At 39.0% G+C, this 8,366-nt stretch overlaps 1 pseudogene; it reads left to right on the forward strand.

The window, feature by feature from the left end:
- On the forward strand, positions 1 to 8,110 carry LOC143809578 (chymotrypsinogen 2-like; annotated as a pseudogene).
- Positions 8,111 to 8,366: the final 256 nt, after the last annotated feature.

The raw sequence follows: 8,366 nt of genomic DNA on the forward strand, positions 1-8,366 counted from the left end.
ATGGCAGTCCTGTGGCTCCTTTCATGCCTTGCCCTTCTGGGAGGAACTTTTGGTAAGATGAAAAATTCCTGTAGTACAAGTACATACTTTGAATCTACTATATTCATTTCCTATAGTTTTATCAAATGTCCATAGACAATAATGCGCATACCTCACAGCAATCATGTCAAACCAAATTCCCCATATGAAATAAATGAGGAAAAACGAGGCTTTAGCAAACTCCACCATATACATAAAATATATACCGTAATTTTATTAACAACAATTAAAACATTATTTACAACAAGAAAAACCTCTTCATGAAAATAGCTGGGAACAACATCTCAGCAGGAGACATGCAAAAATGGCAATAAAATATACAATATAAAGGCTACCGGTACCAATATGCACACCAACTGCACTAATCTGGTATAATTCTAAAGAATTAGGAGCTACAGTAAACCATAACAGGATTATTATGGAAACAAAATTCCTATAATATCTGTAGCTATATAAATCCATTAATCCACTCCTAATGCTAATGCAGAGCTGAAATAAAGTGCATCGTGCTATAGAAATTGGACCATGCCCATAATTAATGCCAAAAGAATCAAACTTACATCAGTGTAAACTCCAAGCAGAGAGTGCTCCACAGCGACCCCGACAGCGCCGTTTCGCCTGACTGGCTTCCTCACATAAGGGGCGTAAGTGTCTATCACTAGTTACTCTGCCTTTATATACCGTAAGAACAGCTGTTCTGAGCGTCGGCATAATGGGGATGGTATAGCGCATGCGCAGGTTATCGGACGTCACTATGTAAAAGTGACTTCCGGAACTCTGCGACTGGAACGCGAGCGTGGAACGCTTCGCCCTCCTATATGCACAGAGCAGGAAGTCACCGTGACATCACCAACCGGCGCATGCGCAGCCCACATGCAGAGGCTAGAAAGAAGCGCCGGTGAATCTACCAAAGGCAGAGACAGAAGAAAAATTATCTAATTATTAAAACAAACATTCTAAATGGCTGCAACATGAATAAATATAATGGCATCAATATATATGTACACAGAACGGGGACTATAAAAAACATACAAGCCATATAAATACCCACATATAAAAATAAATAATTATATAAATGTATAACTGTATAATATATTACAAATAAGTGATAAAGTATATTAATATACATATAATCTTGATATCTCATTAATATACAAAATACATCCATCTAATACCAGAATTAATAAGTGAACAAAGTGTATATAATAAATAATTTGATAATTTATAGTATACCAAAAATAATTCAATTAATTAATAAATATATCATTAATAAATACCTAAATTAAATAAAAGGTGTAAGTGCATACAATAAATAAGACATATAAATAAACAAACATATAACAGTCTCCGGGATATTAAAGTCTGTGAACATCCTCATGTAGCTTTCTGCTGCTGTATCTTCTTTCTACAACTTCATCGGAAAAAGGGGACGTCATCATGTCAGAAGGATAAGGTGCCATAGGGTATGTTGCTGCCAAACATATAACCTTAATAATTAAATATAAAACATACACAATTAGTATAAAACATATAGACACATACAACACAATTAAAAGACTACAAAAAATGTTCAAGATAAAAAGGAGAAAAATGCAAAAACAAAAACTAAAGGTCTCAGGGAAAAGAAGCGGAACATCAAAAGGATGAAGGACTTAGAAGCAATACTAGATAGGTGAGAGAACAATGGGTTCAGCACTAAGAGATAAGAATTTATTATAAAAATGAATTAAAGCCCAGGGTCTCATTAAGGCCATGTGGTGCCAAAGTTCCCAATAAATAAATCCATTTACTCTCTTTTTGGGCTAGAGCTTTGGCTAAGTTGCCCCCTCTAACACCAAGTTGAATCTGTTCAATGGCCTGGATCTTAAGTCCCCTAGGATCAGATTGGTGATGCACCTTAAAATGCCTAGGCAGAGTTTTCAAAGTACTAAGATCATTGACTGTTACAGACTTCTCAATGTCTCGTACATGTTCCCTTGTTCTTACCCATAATTCTCGCGTAGTTAGACCAATGTAAACTTTATTACAAGGGCAATGGGCATGATATATCACACCTTTAGATGTACAGGTGAGCCTCTTACGAATCTCAAAAATTCTAGATCCATCAAAATTAGTAAAAGAACTACACTGTGTTCCAAATTATTATGCAAATTGGATTTAAGTGTGATAAAGATTTAATTGTTTTGTTTTTCAAATAAACTCATGGATGGTATTGTGTCTCAGGGCTCAATGGATCACTGAAATCAATCTTAAACACATGAGATAATTAGTTTTCCAGGTGATTCTAATTAAAGGAAAACTACTTAAAAATGATGTTCCACATTATTAAGCAGGTCACAGTTTTCAAGTAAGGGCCCCTTCACACTGGTCGATTCTGCTACGATTACGACGCATTTGCGTCATATTCGACATCGCAGTACGAGCTCGTAGCCAGCGGTCACACTCTACGATGTTAACGCTTTTTCTGACGTAGTTGCGATGTGAACGTCACGCGTCGCAATCGTACGCTACCCTTCACACCGCCATAGTCCTACGACTCCGAGCGTGACGTATTACCAGCATGGGCGTGCTAAAACGTCACGCCCAATCAGGAGACAGGTATGCGGAAGCCCAACCCACGTAGTCGCATTACGAGCTCGTATGACCGCCGTCACATACTACGATTTCGACCGCCACAGCGAGACATTTACGACGAAAGAAAGTTCTGCTCTTTCTTTCACATCGTACGATGCTGGGCTGCGTCGCAGATCGTAACGCCATGTCACACTTTGCAACCTCGGAACGAGGACGGATAAACGTCACAAATCGAACGCTCGTTCAGACTTTGATTGCACAGTGTGAAGGGGCCCTAACATGGGAAAGAAAAAGGATCTCTCTGCTGCTGAAAAGTATCAAATAGCGCAATGCCTTGGTGAAGGGATGAAAACATTAGAAATTTCCCGAAAACTTAAGCGTGATCATCGTACTGTTAAGAGATTTGTGGCTGTATCTGAGCACAGATGTGTTTGTGCTGATAAAGGCATAATGAGGAAGATTTCTGCCAGGCAAGTTCATCGGATTAAGAGAGCAGCTGCTAAAAAGCCATTACAAAGCAGAAAACAGATATTTGAAGCTGCTGGTGGCTCTGGAGGCCCTCAAACCTCAAGGTGTAGGCTCCTTCAAAGGCTTGCTGTGGTGCATAAACCTACTATTCAGCCACCCTTAAACAGTGTTCACAAGCAGAAATGGTTGCACTGGGTCCACACATACATGAAGACTAATTTCCAAACATTCTTGTTCCAAATGGTCCAAACGGATGGAGTAGTGGATGGTTGGTGTATGGCCACCATGTCCCAACAAGGCTGCAACAACAGCAAGGAGGTGGAGGAGTCATGTTTTGGGCCGGAATCATGAAGAAACAGCTGGTAGGGCCCTTTAAGGTTCCTGAAGGTCTGAAAATGACCTCTGCAAAGTAAATAGAGTTTCTGACTGACAACTTTCCTCCATGGTATAAAAAGCAGAAATGTGCCTTCAGGAGCAAAATCATCTTCATGCTGACAATGCACCATCTCATGCTGCAAAGAATACCTCGGTGTCATTGGCTGCTATGGGCATAAAAGGAGATAAACTCATGGTGTGGCCACCATCTTCCCCTGACCTCAACCCTATCGAGAACCTTCGGAGTATCATCAAGCAGAAGATCTATGAGGGTGGGAGGCAGTTCACATCCAAACAGCAGCTCTGGGAGGCTATTCTGACTTCATGCAAAGAAATACAAGCAGAAACTCTCCAAAAACTCACAAGTTCAATGGATGCAAGAATTGTGAAGGTGATGTCAAAGAAGGGTTCCTATGGTAACATGTAACTTGGCCTGTTGGGACGTTTTGGAGTTAAATAGCTTTTTTGTTCAGTGAATGTGACCTCCTAATGCTGCAAATTCCACAAATGAGCATTTTCAGTTCTTTAAAACATATCAAATGTTTAGAAATTCTACTGTGCATAATAATTTGGAACAGTGCATTTTGAGTTTTTATTCATTTTGGAGATTATACTGTTATCATTGGGAGGTTTCTTCAATAAAATTCGATGTATACTGTAACGGGTGATGACTTTTATTAGACTGACTGTCATTTGCACAAACCATTTAGGAAAATCTGAGAAAAATGTCATTTGCATAATAATTTGGAACACAGTGTACTTCTAAACAAATTACAACATCCTTTGCACATTTTACAAGGAAAAAAGCCGTTACCTCCAAACATAGCAGACTTGTAACCAGTTGCAGAATAGTGACTATGCACAAGAAGATCCTTTAGGTTCCTGGATCTTCTAGGAACCATTAGAGGACGACTCGGAAGAAATTTATTCAGAATAGGATCAGATAGTAGAATACTCCAATGCTTATGCATAATGTTAGATAATTCCGGCCATTGTTTGTTGAACTTAGTAATGAACCTCACTTCATTCTTAATATTTTTGACTTCAGCTTTCCGCTTATTACCATATAGCAGTTCATCTCTAGAGAGATCAGCAGCTTTTTTGAGTCCCCTTTTGATTTGTCGATTACTGTATCCTCTGTCACAAAATCTTCTGGCCAAATCAGAAGCTTGATTATCATAATCATCAGTGGTCGTGCAAATCCTCTTAATTCTGAGAAACTGCCCTGTCGGTATGCCATTGATAGTAGACCTGTGGTGTGCAGAGGAAGCGTGCAACAAGGTGTTAGTTGCCGTGGGTTTTCTAAAGACGTCCGTGACAATCTTACCATCCTCTAAAGCCATGATGCTCAGATCCAAAAACTCAACTTTTCTACCAAAATTATAAGTCAGTTTGATATTAAAAGGATTCTGATTAAGTCTGGTCATGACCAAAGGCAATTTGTCAATAGAATCTTCCCATATAAACAGGATGTCGTCGATATAACGACTCCACCCCTGTATGGCTTGACTATCCCAATCATTGTCCTGAAAAACACATCGCTCCCAGTACCCCATGAATAAGTTGGCATAAGCCGGGGCACAGGTGGCCCCCATGGCAGTACCCTGCTGTTGAATAAACACCTCCTTATTAAATATAAATACATTATGCTCTAATATGAACTTCAACAGAGTTAAAAGAAGCTCAATTAATGAGGACTCCATGTTACTCTCATACAAGTAGTGGGAAACTGCCTCCCAACCATCATTATGCCTAATGGAAGAGTAAAGTGCCTCCACATCGGCCGTGACTAAGACCACCCCTTTGTCCAAATGTAGCGAGTCCAGTCTTTTTAACATCATGGTAGTATCTTTAATATAAGAAGGTAGTGTCTGTACTAATGGCTGCAAGTAATAATCTACAACAGTACAGACTATTTCACAAAGACTACCATTCCCTGCCACGATGGGCCTTCCTGGCGGATCTGTTGGACTCTTGTGCAATTTGGGCAGCAAATAGAATGTTGCCCTTTTGGGTTGCAATTTACTTACAACATCAACCAATTTTTTAGGGATGATGCCGTCATCAAAGGCGGATTCAAGAATATTAACTAGTTCCTGCTGGAACTCAGTTAGGGGGTTATAACACAACTTCTTGTAACAACTGGTGTTGCCCAATATTTTATATGCTTGTTTCTCGTACATTTTACAAGGCCACAACACCGTGTTACCCCCTTTATCCGCCTGCTTGATGACGACATCATCCATGGCTTGTAATTCCTTAAGAGCCCTATTCTCATTAGCACTCAAATTAGACATCCAATGAGGGACAGCCGGCAAACTCTCAACCTCTTTAATCACCATCTTAATAAAAATGTCCACTGCTGAGCAGGTATTCAAACTAGGGAATTTACTTGATTTCCCCAGTAGATGTATGGGAAACTTACCATCCATTTCCTGTTCATTTTCTTCAAGCAGTTCCTCCAAACACCTCAAAGCTTCCTTTTTGACATCCGTAGGAAATATTTCATCTAGATCAGTTCTATGGTGTAATTTCTATAAAATGATCTAGCGTGCAAACAGATGCAAATCCTTCACTACTTCGAACTTATCTAAGTAGGAAGAGGGTGAAAAGGTTAAACCCTTTTCCAAAAGTAGTGTTTGAGATTCTGTTAGCACATGATCTGATAAATGTATTACCTTTAATCTGTCGTTGCCGCGTCTATTGGTCTTTCCTGCACTGAAGAATGTTTTTTTTTTGTTATTTACCGTATTTTTTAATTCGTAGCCTAGGCTGTGGTGTGCCAGCCATTAAGCCCATTATTTCTGGCTATGCTAGAATTGTGAATGGTGAAGATGCAGTGTCTGGTTCCTGGCCTTGGCAGGTGTCTCTTCAGGTAACGTGAGAAATATCAAGATTTTACTATCTTATTTTAAGTCTCACTTACACTAATTCTGAAAAATATGTCTACTGCACTCATTGTACAGAGGTTCTTCTAATATAACATCCAATACACTAATATGGACAAAGTTTGGCTTTGCATGCCTAAATAATCATTTAACGTTCCCCAAACTTTGCATAAATTAATAGTGCAAAGAAACTTTGTAATACAACTTATCAGAAAAATATACCTCTTTCTGAACTTATGAGCCACTTCTTCCCTCCTTGCCTGCTAAACCTATCATTTACTTTGAAAAGCTGTTAAAAACTTTTCTTACAAAACAAGACCGCCATCTCACTGAGGTATCAGGTTACAGCTGCCTATTGAAGTCTTTTGGGGAAGTTGCAGAATAAAAAACAGAGAGAGAGAGAGATCATACTTTAGCTTTTACTTTAAGCTTTTTAGCAATATTTCTTCTTCTCCAAAGCTGGAATCACAGTTACACTGCTGAGTACTGATGGATAACTTTCTCCATGCTGCTGCTGCTTTTGCTTCTGAACATATGATACTTAGAGAAAGAAAAGCAGGAATACCGTATGTCTCTGTATACTGTGTATGAAAGACAGTTATTCTCCACCCACAAGCTCAGAGACAATTGAAAATTATGCATAGTGCCTGCAGAGGGGAAAACTGGGGAATAATTGAGTATATAAGTCACAGAAGGGCTAAAAATGGTGTTATTCCTCATGTACAGCTTTTTCTGAATATTTAACTGAAATGACACCACTTTAGCACCTTATTTTTAACTGTTAACACACCAATAGTTTTTAGCAGTGTGAGAGAAAAAGCTATAACAAGTTCCTATGGTATTAACAAGGAACTTAGTAACACAAATGATTACCCCCTACAGGACAGGACTGGCTTCCACTTCTGTAGTGGTTCCCTGATCAACAGTCTGTGGATGGTCATTGCCGCCCATTGAGGTGTCACGTCAGTGATTTTTATCTCGCAGTTTATATTTATAGTAAGCTGATATGTATGAAATTGCCACTAGAATGTACAGAAAATGATAAAACTATAGAAATATAACAAAAGTGTGAGTTTTATTATTTAACTTTTTTTCTGAGTTGATAAATCTAACAGTAAAAGCAAGAATGTCTTGACTCTTTATGTCTCTTATGTACAGAACCTCCCACCGTGTAATTCTGGGTGAATTTGATCGTTCTTCCTCTTCTGAACCTATTCAAACCATGACCATCTCCAGAGTAAGAGATGCTAAGATAGTCTAATATTGATGGATATATATGTTAATGGATCACATATAATACTTTATGGAAATAATTATAAATAGAGTTGAGCGATTATGTTTGGAATCGGTCGCCGAATCTGAATTTGCCATATTAGTGCCATATTGGTACCCTATTCGTGCCAAATTTGTTTGACGATCGATTCCGAAAATATTGGGTCATTCCTACTTCCATTGACCCCAATGACATTCGGTTGTGTTTGGCAAATATAATATTTGCCGCCGATCGTAATCCGAACCGAATTTTGAAAAATTCGCTCAACTCTACTTGTAAACTCTATATAATATAGAGAAATATTGACTTGAGAATGGCCTTTTTTTAACAGGTCTTCAGACACCCCAGCTACAACTCCATCTCCATTTCCAACGATATCACTCTCATCAAGCTCGCCAGCGCTGCCTCTTTGGACAGTCGTGTGTCCCCAGTGTGCATTGCTGCTACAGCTGATGTATTCAATGGTGGCTAGAGATGAGTCACCACTGGATGGGGCTACGTCAGTGCTTCATGTAAGGATTTCTAAGTCCTGCAACTATAGTGTCAAGATATTCATAATATAACTTCAGATGAATGGCCAACCATATAATCTTAGGGCTCTTTAAGTCCATCAGATCGGACTTTTCTAAACATCACGTCTTTATTTTGCTCAGCACAAATTACACCAAGCAAATTGCAGCAGGTCTCTCTGCCTCTTCTGACCACAAGTGACTGCCAGAGATGCTGGGGATCCAACATCCAAAGCACCA

This window comes from Ranitomeya variabilis, chromosome 2 (genome assembly GCF_051348905.1).
Source record: "Ranitomeya variabilis isolate aRanVar5 chromosome 2, aRanVar5.hap1, whole genome shotgun sequence".
Classification (NCBI taxonomy): Eukaryota; Metazoa; Chordata; class Amphibia; order Anura; family Dendrobatidae; genus Ranitomeya; species Ranitomeya variabilis.